The 17,549-nt window shown below is 38.4% G+C and overlaps 1 non-coding gene across 1 annotated transcript; it reads right to left on the reverse strand.

The window, feature by feature from the left end:
* Positions 1 to 11,492: 11,492 nt before the first annotated feature.
* Positions 11,493 to 11,599, reverse strand: LOC148803211 (small nucleolar RNA R71). Its single transcript, XR_016081612.1, has one exon. It is a non-coding gene; the product is annotated as a small nucleolar RNA R71 (small nucleolar RNA).
* Positions 11,600 to 17,549: the final 5,950 nt, after the last annotated feature.

Raw genomic sequence — 17,549 nt, forward strand, 5'->3', positions numbered from 1 at the left:
AAATGAGAGATTTCGATGGATTTCAATGGGTATTTGATTATGCCCAAAGGCGGATCACACAAAGTGAATGATTTTCGATGATTTTTTTTGGGTATTCGATTATGCTTGAAGGCAGATCACATGAAGAGAGTGATTTGGATGGGTATTTGATTATGTCCAAAGGTAGATCACACAAAGCGAAAGATTTTTGATGTATTTTGATGGGTATTCAATTATGCCAGAAGGTGGATTGCACAAAATGAGAGATTTCAATGGGTGTTCGATTATGCCCGAAGGTAGATTACATGAAGTGAAAGATTTTTGTGGGTAATTGATTTTGCCCGAAGGCAGATCGCACAGAGCGAGATATTTTGATGAATTTTGATGGATACTCGATTATGCCTGAAGGTGGACCGTACAAAGCGAAAGATTTTGATGAATTTCGATGTGTATTTGATTATGCCTGAAGGTGAATCGCACGAAGTGAGGGGTTTAGTGAATTTCGATGGGTATTCAATTATGCCCAAAGGTGGATTGCACGAAGTGAGAGATTTCAGTGAATTTTAATGAGTATTTAATTATGATCGAAGGTAGATCGTACATAGCGAAAGTCATGAAGGTGGATCGCATGAAGTGAAAGTCATATGAAGCGAATGCTTTTAATGAATTTGGATGGGTATTTGATTATGCCCGAAGGTGGACCACACAAAACAAAAGATTTTAATGAATTTCGATAGTATTTGGTTATACTCGAAAGTTGATCGCACAAAGTGAAGGATTTTGATGAATTTGGATGGATTTTATAAATTTTGGATGATTTAGATGAAAGAACATTGGATGATGACTTTTGGATTTGGACAACTTAGATGAAATCAAATTGCATAGAAGGATTATGAAAAAAAAATGACTTTTAGGTAACTTTGGATTTGGATAGATAATGCAAAGAACTTCAGATTAGGTGCATGATAAAATTTTGGATGAAAGATAATTCAATGAATGATTTTTGGATAATGAAAGAAATTTGTATGAAAATTCTTAGATGGTTGGGATGAAAGACTTTTGAATGATTTTGGATTTTTGATAAAACTTTTGGATGATTTGAAAAAAAAAATTGGATGCTTTAGATGAAAGAAAAAAGGATGCTATTTAGCTTTTCATTTTGTTTTTTTCCTTTTTTGAATCAAACAAGGATTAGGTTGATAGTGAGAGCTTACTTCTGGCGAAACAATGATACTCAAAATAGCCCGCTTACCCTTAATGTGGTGTGAGATTTGATGATAGCAGCATTATTGGTTTCAGAGATATGCATCTTAGAAATGTTAGATGCTAATTAGAAATTCACTTCAGGAAAATATTCGAGCAAGAGGTAGTTGCCCCTTCACGTAGAGATTAAATCTTTATGACCTTGCTGAATCAAACTTCTTGAGCTTTGATATACTTGCCTCGAGTTTGGAATACATCATTTTCTTTATTTTTATTTTTTTCCTTGCCTTTTCTTCCTTTGGTTTAGTGTTTCTAGGTTTGACTTCTTTTCTTTTCTTCTATTTTTTCTTATTTGGGGTGCCTACACTTGATTTTGTCATTGTTGGTGAAAAATAAGGTGCACCCAAAGTCAGCTTGCTAATCTCTTAAAGATCGAAGATGTCTTATTAGAAGGGACAAAACGTGGCTTAGGACAATGTTCAAAATTAAAAGATAAGAGGCTCAAATATTCTTTTGACATAGATTTCATATGCTTGAATTAACAAATAGGTCTTTTAGCACATTTTTTTGCTTTTCTTCTTTTCCTTTTTTTTTATTCCCTTTGAATGGGAAATGTTTTTCATGTCTTTCAATGCCATGAACCATACATTTTTCTTGATTCCCTTTGGAAACTTGTGGGTTTTGTTGAAAAAAGGTTTAGATAAAAGGCTCAAATGGGTTGAATATCATTTGAATGAATGATGAGGGACCGAGGGAAATGATCGACCGAAAATGGCCTCCAGTCCTTTGTTTGATCGATGAGCAATTGATGTTGGTTTTGATGCCTTATGTTGACTTAGGAGTAGCTGCTGCAAATTGATTTAATGCCCTATTTCCTTCAGTGCCTGTGTTATTTGGGTCTTGTCCCCCTTTTCAAATATTTCATTTTATGAATTTCCTCTTGACAACCAACTTTTCTCAAGAACATATCAACGAGGCTTGTTGCAAGTTTTCAATCATTAAATCTAAACATACTAGAAGGATTAATTGGGATTGGTTGAAGTTGTTGTTTTGTTGAGAGTAAGCATTGGGACATGAACATATATATATATATATATATTAAAGACACAAAGCAAAATTTCATTAAGTAAAAATTGAGTACACTGAGTTTTAAGGTGCAAAGAAAACAAAGTTTAATGCAAATGTTCTTTATGTGGCAGCATGCCCATAAGCTTGAGTCCAAGGCTGTATTGGCCATCATCAATGAGGCGTTGGATAGCATACTTCAATTTTTAGCATTCATTAGTCTCATTTCTTAGTCCTTGATGGTAGGCATTGTAAGCCTTTTGGTTGAAATTCTTTGGATCTAAAAGAGGCTTCCAAGGCAATAAATGAAGGTATCATTTCTTGACCAAGATGGAAAAAAGTTGGAAATGTTGGCAAGGTAACAAGCTAAACTTCTTTACTTCTTTTTTGGCTGGTTGAGGTGGTGGCATATGATTCGAGACAAAAATTGGTGGTGTTGCCTTGTGTGAAGATTAGCCAATCAACTTGGAGGGTTAACAGGTTCATTGTTTTCTGAAGTTCTTCAATCTCTTGTTGGATTAGACTTTAGATGGTATGCAAACCCTCATGGAATAAATGTAAAGATGATGCAAGCAATTCCTAAACTATCTAGATTGATACCTAAGGGTGTATGGATGAATAACTTAGGGTTTTAGGTGACGATATTAAAAAGTGTTTATTTGAGAGTCCTATGATTTTATTTTTATTTGATTATCCGAGTCACACCCAAGTGCCACTACCTACGTACCCCTTGTGAGGGATTAGACCAGTTGTAGTTCTTGAAAAGGTTACAAATTTGATTACGTATTTTAGTTATGCTTTAGAGGATGTTGTTTGGCATCGATAAGATCTTGGATGTTGCCTTTGAGAACTGTGCGATTTTTGGTCGAGTGCCCTAATCCTAGGTGAAAGGAGTAATACTCGCTGATGAGAGTAGAATTTATCACATTTTTATCCCCAAATATTCTGTCTTGCATACTTAATTAGAACTTAATTGGACTCATATTTCTTGTATTTTAGTTCAGGGCATGAAAGAAGGCAGCAGGAGCAAAGAAAGGCATATTGGATGATTTTTCATAGTTTCGGCACCATTCACTAATCTGAGCCTAACGCACGTATCCAAACTCCGATTGGGTTGATTCAAGACCCACTAGATAGATAAGAGAAAAAGCCACAACTTTTATGTTTTGGACTTTAGCAGATTCGGCCTGAATCAAAGTCAAATCTGAGCCTGAAGTCGGGGAAAATTCGTAGGAAGGCCCAATCCGCAGCTGAAGCCCAACTTGCAGAAAAGCCTAGTAGTAGCCCAATTCGCAGAGGAGGTCTAATACGAATCCAAAAACAAGAAACTGAGAAGAGTCTTATCAGATCTAAATTTATGATATAATCTCATAAAGAGAAAGAGATTGAGTTCATTAGATAAAGAGATAAGAGTAGGATTAGACTATGACTTTCTATTTATGAGAGATTAACTTCAAGAAAGAGTAGGAGACCACCCCCTCCCCTTAACCTATATAAAGGGGTAGGGGGCAGACTAGAGAGGTATCAAGAAGCAGAGGAGCAATCCAGCTATCAAGCAAGAAGTCTACAAGAAGGAGGTGGCGGCAATGAAAAGAGGAGATCTCAACTCCAAGGGCGAAACCATGAGTTCTTTCTTTCCTCTTGTGTGTTTTATTTCTGCTAGTATGAACTAATTTATCTGTAATTAGGGTTGTAGAAAGCCTAATCATATCAATGAATATATTTTTATTCTGATTTATTCAAGATCATGATTTCTATATAGTCTATGAATTATCTTGCCTAATGCTATTAGGAGTGACCATCTTTTAATTGATCAGGCGTATGTGAATGAATCGAGAGAGGAATTCACATAGCTGACCACAAAATTCATGGTGTGAATTGAATGGTATATAGGGGTATATACACATGATTCATCTGAATATAATAGTTTATCCTTGGACTTAATGCGCTTCTATCTTGAGAACTCTAGTCGAGAGATCGAGGGGTTACCTGATAGAAGTAGTTTTAGTATATCTCCACAGAGAATATTAAATAAAATTGGAAAGACTTCAGCTTATGGGAATGACAAATTATCTTGGATAATCTCATCCATTAATATTAATTGGAATGGTTAGGTGGACCAAAAGCCCTAGTGAATTCAACCAATCGTTACATACTTCAGCATTGTTACTTCTGCTCTTGTTTTCCTTCTTCTACTTTTTCATTAGTTCTTATTCTCAAATCTAAAATTTGATTGTCTAAATAATTAGGGAAGACTGTAGTTTTAATAATTATTTTGTTAAATCCTCATGGGAACGATATTTTTATACTACTTTGTTAGATAGTTTTGTATGCCCTTAGCTTCAATCAGAATGATGTACTTTATGAATTTATTGTAAATGAATAAAGATACATATTTGATTCATGTTCCCTTGGTATGTTTCTGTGTAATACCCTTAAACTTGACACTTGGTAAATGATGGTCCTTTGGATTTTCTAGCTATAGAAGATCTTCCCACTTGTGAGCCTTGCCTACAAGGCAAGATGACGAAACGGCCATTTAACGGTAAGCCTGAAAGATGTACGGGCACACTTGACCTAATACATACTGATGTATGTGGTCCCTTGAGTGTTAGGACACGAAATCAACACGCGTATTTCATCACCTTCACAGATGATTTTTCACGATATGGTTACGTGTACCTAATGAGACACAAGTCTGAATCCTTTGAAAAGTTCAAAGAGTTTAGACAAGAGGTCGAGAAATAGTTAGGGAGAGAAATTAAAGCCCTTCGATTAGATCGAGGTGGCGAATATCTCTTTGATGAATTCAGGGACTACTTAAAGGACAATGGGATAGTATCACAATTAGCTCTTCCTGCTACACCACAACTTAACGGTGTTTCAGAGAGGAGGAATAGGACCTTATTAGATATGGTCCGGTCGCTTCTCATACACTAAGAGTTACCCACATCCTTTTGGGGTTACGCATTAGAGACTGCGATTTACGTGCTGAATCGGGTTCCAACCAAATCGGTTCCGAATACTCCATATGAACTTTGGACCGGAAAGAAACCAAGTGTCAGACACTTGAAGATTTGGGGTTGTCCAGCACACGTTAAAAGAACGAGTGCAGACAAGTTGGAATCTAAGTCCAGCCGTTGCCTATTTGTAGGCTACCCAAAAGGCTCTGTAGGTTACCTTTTCTCTGACCCAAGTGAGCAGAAAGTGTTCTGCAGTCGAAATGCGCAATTCTTGGAAACCGACTATATCCTGGACACCCATCGTCAGGAAGTTGTTCTTGATGAGGAGAGCTCAGGAGCAATGGGAGATGTCCCACAAGTTCTAGGTAGTGACCAACTTAGAAGATCCACTCGGGCATCCAGGCCACCAGTCCGTTATGGTTATGATCAGGATAGTTACCTGGTGGAAACCTTGACTAGTGAGGAGGATCCCGTGACTTACGCGGAAGCTATGTTGGACATAGATTCCCAGAAGTGGGTGGAAGCCATGAGAGCAGAGATGGACTCAATGGAGGCCAATGGAGTCTGGACTCTAGTAGATCCACCCTCTGGGGTAAAAGCAATCGGTTGCAAATGGATTTACAAGAGGAAGAAGGGCCCCCGATGGCAGGATTGAGACCTTCAAGGCTCGTCTAGTGGCGAAAGGGTACACTCAGAAAGAAGGCATGGATTATGAGGAAACCTTTTCGCCTGTGGCCATGCTTAAGTCCATTAGGATCCTGCTAGCTGTAGCAGCATACCATGATTATGAGATTTCGCAGATGGATGTCAAAACTGCATTCCTGAATGGAGATCTTACTGAAGATATCTATATGCAGCAGCCGCAAGGCTTCATTGCTGCGGGTCAGGAAAACATGGTATGTAAACTTAATAGATCCATTTATGGACTTAAGCAAGCTTCTAGAAGTTGGAACATCCGTTTTGACTCTGCTGTCAAATCGTTTGACTTCGAGTAGAATCCGGATGAACCCTGTGTCTACAGGAAATTCATTGGAGATAAGGTTACCTTCTTGGTTCTATATGTAGATGACATTCTACTCATTGGGAATGATGTAGGAATGTTAACTAGAGTGAAAGTATGGCTTTCGCAGCAATTCTCCATGAAAGATCTTGGAGAAGCCTCCTATATACTGGGTCTTCAACTCTATAGAGATAGATCGAAGCGGATAATTGCATTATTCCAATCTGCTTATATTGACAAAATAGTCAAAAGATACAGCATGGAAAACTCCAAGAAAGGAAATGTTCCTTTCAGGCACGGAGTCACTCTCTCCAAGAAGATGTCTCCCAAGACTTCTGAGGAGATTGATGGCATGAAAGACGTTCCCTATGCCTCTACCGTAGGGAGCATCATGTATGCCATGCTGTGCACTCGTCCTGACATTGCTCAGGCAGTGAGTGTAGTAAGCAGATTTCAAGCCAACCCAGGGCAGGAGCATTGGACTGCTGTGAAAAACATACTTAAGTACCTTCAAAGGACAAAAGAGTTTTGTCTGGTGTTCGACGGTAGCTCATTACAGATCTAGGGGTTTACAGATGCTGATTTCCAGTCAGACCCAGATGATAGAAAGTCTACATCTGGATATGGTTTCATGATAGGATCGTGTGTTGTTTCATGAATGCCAGCAAACAGGGGTCCTAAGTAGCAAATTAATAGTCCACAACCCAGGCCGAATACATTGCCGCAAGTGAGGCTGCCAAAGAAGCTGTGTGGATGAAGAAGTTCGTTCACGAGTTGGGAGTTGTTCCGTCCAGCACATCACCCATCCCATTGTTGTGTGACAACAATGGAGCCATTGCTCAGGCTAAGGACCCGCGAGCCCACTCGAAGTCGAAGCACACGAGAGGAAGTACCACGTACGCGGGAGATTGTTGGTAGAGGGGACGTCCTGATTCAGAAGGTAGCGTCAGCGGAAAATGTAGTAGACCCATTGACAAAGCCACTATCACAGAAAGTGTTTGAGAAACACGTGGAAAGTATGAGACTCCGGCTAGTACCTGATTGGACCTAAGTGCAAGTGGGAACTGTTAGACAGTTTTGTATGCCCTTAGCTTCAATCAGAATGATGTACTTTATGAGTTTATTGTAAATGAATAAAGATACATTTTTTATTCATGTTCCCTTGGTATGTTTCTGTGTAATACCCTTAAACTGGACACTTAATGAGACTCGTGTTAGTTTAGAAAGTTCACAACCAGTGGGTCGGTCTGGGGAGACCTATCCTGACAAGGCTGACACTGTGGTGCCACCAAGTCGGTTGGGGTGGCCTGTCTCAGCTGCCAGGGTGAGACCCTAGGCACATACAGTGTAGGATTAATTGAATCTTTGAACTGGACCAGATTTCCAGTATTGCTCTGGACCTTGGAGATTGATGGGCAAAACTGGAAAGTTACACCCAACCCCTAGACTCGATTATGATACTGCACTAGGTGTCGGATTGGGCTATCTTTGATGTACCAATCAGTGAGATCCTTAGCGGGGGTCAAAACCTGGGTATGTTGGGACAGTCCGAGAATTCATCTGAGTGGGTGATCATAGTGACAGGATCAGCCCCTTTGTCGGACAAAGGTAATGATCGGGGATGCACTCTCACTGATGGAAACCAAGACTGCCGGCAGCCGATTTCAACCGTTGATATTTGTTTTGCAAAATATATTTTATATAAGATATAAAAGTATATAAATTATGGTTTCCAAAATGTTTGCAAGAAGGTTTTAATTCCCGGGATCCATATGAGTGGAGAGTGCAACACTGTTCCTTGCAGCTGAGGGAGAGGTCCTCTCTTGTCGGGCAGTGTATGATCATTATGGGCTGAGAGGTTAAGTGTAAGACCATTGAGGATAATACCTGATGGGCTAATCTTGCATCTGCCCACAGTCCCTGGGTGTTATAAGGTGGCTTGGCCCAGGGACCTCTTAGGGTAAGTGTTGGGCCCGTAGAGCCCATTTGATGGGTTTCAGGGGGTGCACTATCTTTAACAGTGTATTCGGCCAGGCCTTGTAACAAAGGCTAGGCCGAACCCATGTGGCTGATGTGTAGATCAATGCTTGGGTCCCACGCCATACAAGGAAGCCCAACTGGGCAGTAGTTAAGAGGGTTAAGTGAGCACATAAGCTTAATGGGCCTAAAGCCCTTTTCGAACTGGGCTGTTTATTTAGTTAATAAAGGGGCGAAATCTGAAGTGGATCAGCTAATAGGATTGAGCTTAGACCCTATCCACTTAGAGAGTCCAAGATCTAAATAAGATTTAGATCTGGAAATCTCCTAATCTGATTAGGAGATGGCTGATCTGATCTCCAGATAAGATAAGGATTATCCCTTATCACTTAAAGGGACTTCTAACCCAAATGTGATTTGGATTAGCAACTCCTAATCTGATTAGGAGCTGATCCCTTTATGATTATAAAAGAAGAAGGGGGCGGCAGCCTAAAATACACACAGATCATCAGGTTTTCTTTAGTGCTGAAATCAAGAAGAGAGAATTCTGCTCCCTGCAAATACTCTCTTGCCGCCTCCCTGTTCTTGCCGCCTTGTTTGCTAGTTTGATCTCCACTTGTGGGAGAAGTCAAGATTGGATCTTGACATCAGTCTTTTGAGAAAGGATTGAAAGGAAGCTGTGCTCATGTACCATCTTGCTGATTCCTGCGAAGGACAGAGTTCTTGGAGAAGAACACTGCTGATTCTGCTCCACCTACACTGCGCCATCTTCAGTGGGAGCAGTCTTTAGATCCTTCCTTGGGCGTGAACACCTTCGTTGGGAGATATTACTTCTCCGTATCAGGTATAATCCTTCCCACTCCTTTTTGGTTCAGATCCAGTTTAGTTTATGGTTCAGAATTGATCCTTGAAAATATGATTTTCTAAATGGGGAATACGATTCCTAGTTGAAGGGAGAGAAAAATTTTTGAAATTTGCCCCTTATTCCGCAATCTTTTGGGCGTCCATAGGATGGATCTCTCATCCCTTCATACTTGATAACTAGTGCACTTGCTAGGGTTATATTTATAGCTATCACTCGCCCATCTTCAAGCTTTTTGGTAGGGGATTAGGCATTGGTTTAGGTGAAAAAGGTGTTAGATATTGATGAGAATGAAAAATATCATATTTTTCTCCCTTAATGTTTAGTCTTTTATACTTATTTAGTGCTTAAATGGACTCATTATTCTTATATTTTGATTTAGGACACAAATGGAGGCGTTAAGTGAAAACCGAAGCTAATTGGGCAATTCTGGACAGTTTCGGCATCATTTCGTAATCTGGGAATAACTCTCTCATCAGAGATTCGATTGAGATAATTTAAGATGCTTTCGAACAACAAGGAAAATCTCTACAACTTTCATGTTTTTCATTTTAAGAGATACTGACTGCATCGAGGTCGAAATCGGGCTCGAAGTAGCTGCACCTGCATTGTTGACGTGCTGGAAACGTTTCTTAGCCCACAAGTTTTCATATGCGGGAATCACCACCCTCCTAGTTACATTAGGACTTTATTTTATCTTATTTTTAATATTTTTCTTGATAAGTCAGAATTGGAGACTGTTATCTAGAGAGAAATTTTAGGAGATTTTGTAGGCTTCTCTTGGGGAAGGGGAAGTATAAAGAAAATAAAAGAAGGGAAGGAAAACAATCAGATCTGGGCGGCCGCACCTCTCTTCTCTTCCCCTCTCTTCTTCTTTGATTTCTTCCTTGAGTTTTAATCATGACCATGCGTGGCTAAACCTTGATACTTGGTCGAAGGAAACATAAGTCTCAGAATCAGCAAAACTGTGAGATCTAATTTAATTTTTACTGTTTGATATATGCTTGGAATATCGAATATTCTTCTATTCTTATGTTCATGATTGTTTCGTCTAATCGCTAGGAGGCCTACTAGTTTATTATTCGTTGCAATTTAGTACTAGGTTAGATATCAGATCCGTAATTGTTTGATCCCTCTAATCAGCGAAGCAACTAGGATTAAATGATTTGCTGCATGAGAAATTGTTAGATCTTAGGAAGAACACTCGACTAAATTAAATGCAACCGCTTGTGCTTGTGTTGTTTAGCTTCATTGATTTCCAATTCTTAATGTTGCTACTGGATTAAATCCTTAATGCTTGTTTCGGGTTATTTAGTAGTAAGGGTTAAGTAGATCGCTTGTTTTCTAATTAACTGCAATTAAGGAGAGAGGAAAATAATTCCTACGGTGAATATTCAAAGTGTGAATTGATATATTCTTGCATCGATGATTTGTTGTGAAATTCTGATGGTAGATGTTGACTTAGGCCAAGATTTGTTCATTTGATTAATTTCGATATTTTAATTTGAATTGCTCCTCATTTGATTTTCTTTCTTTTTAAATCTGGTTATCATTATACTCAAAACCCCCCTCCTTGTTCACATAGCATACAATAGGCTAGATACTCTCTATGGGAATGATCCTTACTCACACTACTGCTTGTGTTTTTAGGAGTATAGGTTTTATTTTTGGGTGCCTGCGATAGCACGCAAAATTTTGGCACCGTTGCTAGGGAGTTTTTCTAGCAGATTTTTGTGCTTCTTGTGATCCTTCATTCTTGAAAATTTTGAAAAAAAAAGAGAGAGATCGTTTTGATTGTTTGTGTTTTAGCATAGAATTTTTCTGTTTTATTTGTTCATTTATTTTCATCACTCTAGATTTTTTTTTATGATATGTTGTTCATGGTTTATTAGGGTTTCCTTGATTTATGCCTATAACTCGATTTTCTAAGCAAGGTGATTTGCAGTACGATCCAGAAATAGTGGGAACTTTGTGCAGGTTAAGGAGGGAAGCTCGGAGTAATTTTGAAGAGAACAATCCAACTCTTGATTCCCTATCTGTTAGCAGTTCTGATTTGAGAGAGGAGGAAATCATGGCTGGCAATCGAACTTTGAAAGAGCTTGCCGCCCCTGATTTGAATCAACAACCGTTATGCATAATGTTTCCTGCTTTAGATGATGCTGCTACTTTTGAATTAAAATCTGGACTGATACATCTCTTGCCCACTTTTCATGGTCTTGCAGGTGAAGATCCTCACAAGCATCTAAAGGAGCTTCATGTGGCATGCACGAGTATGAAACCAACGGGGGTGACTGAAGAGCAAATTAAATTAAGAGCCTTTCCATTTTCTTTGAAGGATTCGGCTAAGGATTGGCTCTATTATCTACCCTCTGGGAGTATTACCACATGGAACGAGATGAAGAGGTTGTTTTTTGAGAAATATTTCCCAGTTTCAAGGGCGGCCAACATTAGAAAAGAAATTTGTGGTGTAAGGCAGTACAATGGAGAGTCCCTACATGAATACTGGGAATGTTTCAAGAAATTATGTGCAAGCTGCCCCCATCATCAGATTAGTGAGCAACTACTTATCCAGTATTTCTATGAGGGCCTTCAACCCACTGATAGGAGCATGATTGATGCTGCTAGTGGAGGATCTTTGGGGGATAAAACTCCTAAGGCCGTGAGAAACTTGATTGCAAATATGGCGGACAATTCTCAACAATTTGGCACTAGGCTTGACCCCCCATTAAAGCATGCTAATGAAGTAAATATTTCCTCCCTTGAACAACAAATTGTGAGTCTAACTTCTCTTGTTCGTCAAATGGCTGTAGGTAATATGCAAATGGCAATGGCTTATGGGATTTCTTCGGTAGTAGGGCATCCAACGGATATGTGCCCAACTCTTCAAGAGGAGCCCATTGAGCAGGTGAATGCGACAAGTGGTTTTCCTTGACAACCGCAAAGGAAGTATGATCCCTATTCGAGCACATATAATCCGGGATGGAAGGATCACCCCAATCTCATCTATGGGAATCCACAAGTGAATCAACCCACTACTCATAACCACCCAAATTTCCAACAATATCAGTCATACCCCCACTAGACAACAACTGGGCCAAACCTCTAATTTTGTTATGTCTTTAGAAGATATTGTTAAATCTCTTGCCACTAATACTTTACAATTTCAATAGGAGATGAAACAATTTCAACAAGAGGCGAGGGCCAGTATCCAAAGCTTAGACAATCAGATGAACTAGATGGAAACTGCAATTAATCGGTTAGAGGCGCAAAGTTCGAGGAAATTACCCTCTCAAATGGTAGTAAATCCAAGAGAAATGCAAGAGCAATCGTTTTGAGAAGTTGTAAAGAGGTTGAGATTCCAGCAAAGGCAGCCCCTACATTGTCAAAGCCAGAAAAGGAGAAAAACATTGTTGCATATGGGAACGTTCCTAATGACGATGACGTACCTAAGCATAAGTTTCCACCTCTTTCTGATTATAAACCAATACCTCCTTTTCCTCAGGCTTTAGCAGAATCTAGAAAAGATGAGCAAATTAAAGATTTATATGAGACTTTTTGTAGATGCGAGGTAAATATTCCACTTTTAGATGCTATTAAACAAGTATCTCGTTATGCTAAATTCCTGAAAGAATTGTGTACAATTAGGAGGAAATAGAAACTCAAAGGATGTGAGAAGGTGAAAGTAGGGGAGAATGTTTCTGCAGTTATTCAAAGAAAACTCACTGCGAAGTGCAAAGATCTAGGTATGTTTACTATCCCTTGAACGATAGGTAACACTAGATTTGAGATGGCCATGTTAGATTTAGAAGCTTTTATCAATGTCATGCCATATTCTATATATGCTTCTTTAAAACTTAGACCTTTGAATAAAACTGGTGTTGTGATTCAATTGGCTGATAGATCTAATGCCTATCTTAAGGGTGTAGTTGAGGATGTTCTTGTGCAAGTTAATGATTTGGTTTTCCCTACCGATTTCTACGTGCTTGATATGGATAATGGTGATCAAACCACTCCTATTTTGTTAGGAAGACCATTCCTAAAGACATCCAAGACTAAGATAGATGTTCATAGTGGCACACTTACCATGGAATTTGATGGTGAAATTTTTAAGTTTAATATTTATGATGCCATGAAATATCCTAGTGATGATAACCCCATTTATTCTGTTGATGTGATTGATTCTCTAGCACAAGAGGTTTTTGAACTTGATGGGAAAGATGGATTGGAAATTTCCATTAGTAAACATCTTGAGAAGGAGTTAACCTTGAGTTCTGATTTGCAGGAAACTGTTGCATCATTGAATGATTCTCTACAGTTACAACAGTCAGGTAACATTCCTTATATTATGTTACCAATTTCTAATAGGAGACCTTTACCCTCTGTTTTGCAGGCCCCTATTCCAGATTTGAAGCCTCTCCCCAGTCACCTCAAGTACGTATTTCTTGGAGACGGAGGGATGTTACCAGTGATCATCCCCAATAGCCTTAGCACACCATAAGAAGAAAAGCTTGTGTAGGTCCTTAAGGAGCATAAGACAACTATTAGATGGACAATTGCGGATATTAAAGGAATCAGCCCGTCTACTGCATGCATCACATCTTACTTGAAGAGGGAGCAAAGCCTTCCCATCAACCACAAAGAAGGTTAAACCCACCCATGATGGATTAAAGAGGAGAGTACAGGAAGTTACAACTGCAAGAGTTAAAGGAAATTCACAATGATGCTTATGAAAGTGCAAGGATTTACAAGGAAAAGATGAAGGCTTTTCATGACAAAATGATCTCTAGGAAGGAGTTTAAAGCTGGTCAAAAAGTCCTTCTTTACCATTCACAACTTCGTTTGTTTCCGGGTAAGTTGCATTCTCGTTGGATTGGACCATTTGTTGTTACTAATGTTTTTTCTCATGGTGCAGTTGAGATTCAAAGTTTAGCAACCTCCAAAATGTTCAAGGTGAATGGCCATAGACTCAAGCATTTCTATGAAGGTTTCCAAGTACAAAATGTGGAACAATTGGGCCTTGAGGATCAGATTTATGTGGATTGAAAAAGGGAAGTTCACTTTTCTTTTTCTTCTTATTTTTGCATTTATATTTTGGTTATTTTTTCCCTTTCTTTGCATTTCACCTTACATTGGGGACAATGTAAGTTTTAAGTGTGGGGGAGGGGATTTAGGTTGTGTTTTACAATTTGATTTAGGTTGTGTTTTACAATTTGTTTTAGGCTGTGTTTTAATTTTTTTATTTAAAAAAAAACGAGTTTTACTCTTTGTTCTTGTGGTTTTCAACAATTTTTGGTTATGTATGCCATGAGAAAGATTCAATTAAGCTTGAAAAGTTCATAACATGATTGAATAAGTAATCTTCCAACTTAGAATTAATTAGTCTAGTTATTTTCCTTGAGAATGGTAGTGACTAAATTTAGTAGACAAAAGCTAGTGAGATTTTGAGCCTTTAGACTGACACATCCATATCAGTCTCACTATTTTCTTTCATGTGAAATATTTTTTCATGAATTTGTTTCTCTAGAACTTGCCTTGATTCTCTTCGATGTCATATTGACACATGCATGCATGAACATGATCAAGGCTTTTTTTTTGTTATAAGCTATAAAAGCCAAATAGCCTACATCGTGATAAATTTTCCCTTCATTGGTCCCCTTTGAGCTTTATTGACCTTTGTCGTTCATTGTGAACCCATGTTACAAGCTTTAAACCCAAGAAAAAAAATAATACCCTTACCCAAGCTGTAGAGCTAGTGGAGCATTGTTCATAATTTGATACGTATGGGTGTGCAAGAAACGAGTGTGGGGGTGTCTGGATTTGTGATGTGGCTTATGACTGGTGAAATGGAACATGTTTCCATTCTCAATTCATGAGTTCCATTGTTGATGTTTTTATTGTTTCAAAAAAAAAAAGCAAGTAAAGAAGAAAGGAAGGAATGGAGGGAATTGCTTTTGATGTTACAAACTATCCATGCTCCTCCTAAAATTCCAAGAAAGGGGGTCTGCTTATATATGCAAAGGTGGAAGCTGTTGCAAAGGATTGCTCCCTGCTGCAAACAAAAAGTGTTTCTTTGAACGATCTCTTTTCCAATGCAGGAGTTTTAAATGGTTTAAATGCATTAAGGCAGAACTGAAGAAATTGCTGAATGAAGTGATTGGTTTTACAGGTCTTATACATTCGAACTTTAGTTGATTCATTTTTGCTCCACTAGTTTCGAGGGCTTTTGAGTTACATTTCCAAATATTTCCCACCTTGATCCTAAGCCCCGTTACAACCCTTAAAAAGTCTTTTTGATTCATTTTATGCATGTGATCCCAGTGGTGGAGAATGAGAAGATATGCAAGCCTATGGTAGATCATTTCCATTGGAATGAATTTGAGCGAAACACATACCCTTCAAACACATGAGAGTCGAGTGTTTATTTCTGTGAGGGTCTACGTATTTAGTTCATTCCATCTTCGAGTGAAAATGCTTACTAAGTAATTGAAATTTTTTAAGAATGTTTGTTCATGATGTGTTATGAGTATTGAAGAGCTTACTTGTTCTTTATTGATGGCATTGTAACATTGGTGTTTTTGGGAAAGTGAATTCGAGTTTTGCCCAAGGACGAGCAAAAGCTAAGTGTGGGGGATTTGATGAGAATGCAAAATATCATATTTTTCTCCCTTAATGTTTAGTCTTTTATACTTATTTAGTGTCTAAATGGACTCATTATTCTTATATTTTGATTTAGGGCACAAATGGAGGCATTAAGTGAAAAACGAAGCTAATTGGGCAATTCTGGACAGTTTCGGCATCGCTTTGTAATCTAGGAATAACTCTCTCATCAGAGATTCGATTGAGATAATTCAAGATGCTTTAGAACGACAAGAAAAATATCTACAACTTTCATGTTTTGCATTTTAAGAGATACTGACTGCATCGAGGTCGGAATCGGGCTCGAAGTAGCTGCACCTGCATTGTTGACGTGCTGGAAACGTTTCTTAGCCCACAAGTTTTCATATGCGGGAATCACCACCCTCCTAGTTACATTAGGACTTTATTTTATCTTATTTTTAATATTTTTCTTGATAAGTCAGAATTGGAGACTGTTATCTACAGAGAAATTTTAGGAGATTTTGTAGGCTTCTCTTGGGGAAGGGGAAGTATAGAGAAAATAAAAGAAGGGAAGGAAAACAATCAGATCTGGGCGGCCGCACCTCTCTTCTCTTCCCCTCTCTTCTTCTCTGATTTCTTCCTTGAGTTTTAATCATGACCATGCATGGCTAAACCTTGATACTTGGTCGAAGGAAACATAAGCCTCAGAATAAGCAAAAACTGTGAGATCTAATTTAATTTTTTCTGTTTGATATATGCTTGGAATATCGAATGTTCTTCTATTCTTATGTTCATGATTGTTTCATCTAATCGCTAGGAGGCCTACTAGTTTATTATTCGTTGCAATTTAGTACTAGGTTAGATATCAGATCCGTAATTGTTTGATCCCTCTAATCTGCGAAGCAACTAGGATTAAATGATTTGTTGCGTCAGAAATTGTTAGATCTTAGGAAGAACACTTGACTAAATTAAATGCAACCGCTTGTGCTTGTGTTGTTTAGCTTCATCAATTTCCAATTCTTAATGTTGCTACTGGATTAAATCCTTAACGCTTGTTTTGGGTTATTTAGTAGTAAGGATTAAGTAGATCGCTTGTTTTCTAATTAACTGCAATTAAGGAGAGATAGGAAAATAATTCCTACGGTGAATATTCAAAGTGTGAATTGATATATTCTTGCATCGATGATTAGTGGTGAAATTCTGATGGTGGATGTTGACTTAGGCCAAGATTTGTTCATTTTGATTAATTTCGATATTTTAATTTGAATTGCTCCTCATTTGATTTTCTTTCTTTTTAAATCTGGTTTTCATTATACTCAAACCCCCCCTCCTTGTTCACGTAGCATACAATAGGCTAGATACTCTCTGTGGAAACCATCATTACTCACACTATTGCATGTGTGTTTAGGAGTGTAGGTTTTATTTTTGGGTGCCTGTGACAGCATGCCAGATGTCCACTCTTAATTAGCTGATAAAGAAGTTGAGACTGCGAAGGTAGGGAAGTGAATCATCTCTTTACTCTTCTTTTGAAAGGATTAGTTAAGTTTGACATTTCTGTGTTGAAGAGGAATGTTGATGTATGGCAACAACTACAATAGGCTCTTTGATCTCAACTAATGGATTTGTGGATGCTAGGTACATTTTCTCATGGTTAATTCCCCATTCGATGCGTACACCAACCTTTTGCAATTGATGAAAGTCTTGGAAAGTTTGTCCTATCATTAATGAATAAAAAGGTTCTCTAAGTAACTTAATGAAAATCTTAATCACATCATCTTCTTGCAAGGGTTCCTTCACTTCGATAGATGTAGTCTTCCATCATTTCAAATACACAGAGAAGTTTTCATCCGATCCTTGAGTAAGGTGCTCTAGATCACCCCATGTTCGTAATGGGTGGAAACCA

Source organism: Nelumbo nucifera, chromosome 1 (genome assembly GCF_055504915.1).
Source record: "Nelumbo nucifera cultivar China Antique chromosome 1, China Antique-T2T, whole genome shotgun sequence".
Classification (NCBI taxonomy): Eukaryota; Viridiplantae; Streptophyta; class Magnoliopsida; order Proteales; family Nelumbonaceae; genus Nelumbo; species Nelumbo nucifera.